We start from the raw sequence: 1,933 nt of genomic DNA, 5'->3' as shown, positions 1-1,933 counted from the left end.
ATTAATTACTACATAAACAAATATTCATATCTGTTTGGAAGTGATAGGGACGAGAGCAGAAGCAAGCAAGCAAACAAGTAAGCCCTTCCAGCTGATTGATATTCGTCTGATACATGATTCCACCATTCCTATTATCAAGTGACAAGTCATGAAACAGTTAGCTCGGCTTTTTTTTTTAATATTAGATAGGAGATTTATTAATTCCAGTTAATGGGTAATGTGAAGGCACTTATCATTAAAATTCTAGACGTCACCTAAGACCTAACCATATACTACTTAATCTCAAAGCGCAGATGAAACCAACAGATAGGTTGAAGCATTGCCATGCTTTAATTCATCGCTAGTACTTGAGTCTCCATTGATGAATCATTCTGCAGATAAATCTCCTCTCCTCTCCTCTACAAGTCACAAACCATTAAATCCGAATAATTCTTGAAACCATGCACCCTCCGAGGAGCAGTCCATTTCTTGTAGTTCCATTGAATTCTGGTTCGCTTTCTCCAAACATTTCCACTCACTTTCACTACTCTCATTGTCCACTTTTAGAATATCCCCACTTTCACAAGGTATCGATGAGTTCCAAGCAAAGTTGTCATTCAACATTCCAACAGTTGGCAGCGTTGTGTTCTCCATGAAGTTCAACGTCGACGTCGGAGACTGCAGGCTGTCTGCGTTGAAAGTGAACATCCCCGAGACGATGCCTTGCCATGCTTTAAGTACGTCAAGGCATAGCGGTCTCGGAGCAGAGGAAGAGGGTGCAGCCAGGCGGTTTTGGGGAGGGACAACTAGCTTGGGTCTCGGACCAATCTAGCTTCAGCCTCTAAGCGAGCACTCTCCCACTGAGCCATGTGGCTGAGGTTGGCAGCATCTTAGGGTTAGCGGCGGCGGAGTCGGTTTTAGGCTTGTGAGTGACTGGATCGATCCCCATCTTGGTTAGTCTTTTCTTCAGATGTGTTCCAGTAATTCTTGATCTCGTTGTCTGTTCTCTTAGGCAAGTGAGTAGCTATGGCCGACCACCTGTAGATGTAAATTATTAGAATAGACAAGTAAAGTGCTGAAACGAGACTGTAATTATACCTGTTTCCAAGGAGGGCATGGAGTTGAATGATGGTCTGCTCTTCCCGTAAACTGAACTTCCTCTTTTGATGTCAGGTCTCAAGTAGTTAATCCACCTAAGTCTGCAACTCTTTCCACATCTTTCAAGTCCTATATATACAAAAATACATGATCAAAAGCACATAGAGAAGAGCTAAAAATGAAGCATATAACGATAAAGACCAGCTGTGAGAGGCAATGCACGCCAGCTTCCATGGCCATGTTGTTCAATGTAAGCCAACAGCTTTTGATCTTCTTCGGGGGTCCATGGCCCTTTCTTCAACCCCACCTTCTCGCAACATGGAGATCTCCCCATTGTTTTTTATCTTTTTCAATTTGCCTTTGGATAGATGAAAATGAAAGAAAATAAGTTCGAACTTGTTTTGAAAGCGATGAAAATGAGATGGTTCTGGAAGTAGAAATACGAGTGCAATATATAACATTACGGCTATATGGCCGATTGTGTTGTAAATATAGTTACTGCTATTAGACCATTTTGACCTTCATTATAAATAAAAAAGCTATTAAGCAATTTCATTAAACACTTGGTAAGAAAGATGATAAATAAAAAATTTACAATTATCCTTTTTAATAATAATAAAACTGTTGAGAAATTGATGATCAAATAAATTAAGCTAGATAATTCTCATGAATTCTGCATTTAAAGTGATGAAATAAAATTGTGGAGCTACTTATAATAAATGGTTAATTTACCAGAAATAGAAGTTTTTGAAGCAACTAAATTAAACGTGGTAAGAAAAGGTGATTAATTTTTAGCTTTGTTGTTAGGTTGAGGCATCGCCTATATTTACTGTCATATTTATGTGCACATTTTATG

At 39.0% G+C, this 1,933-nt stretch overlaps 1 pseudogene; it reads right to left on the bottom strand.

The window, feature by feature from the left end:
• Nucleotides 1-211: 211 nt before the first annotated feature.
• LOC120165664 lies at nt 212-1,492 on the bottom strand (annotated as a pseudogene).
• Nucleotides 1,493-1,933: the final 441 nt, after the last annotated feature.

The sequence above is a fragment of the Hibiscus syriacus genome, unplaced genomic scaffold (genome assembly GCF_006381635.1).
Source record: "Hibiscus syriacus cultivar Baekdansim isolate YM2019G1 unplaced genomic scaffold, ASM638163v2 tig00111586_pilon, whole genome shotgun sequence".
Lineage (NCBI taxonomy): Eukaryota > Viridiplantae > Streptophyta > Magnoliopsida > Malvales > Malvaceae > Hibiscus > Hibiscus syriacus.
Note: the sequence above shows the minus strand (reverse complement) of the source record. Positions and strands in the feature narration are given on the sequence as shown.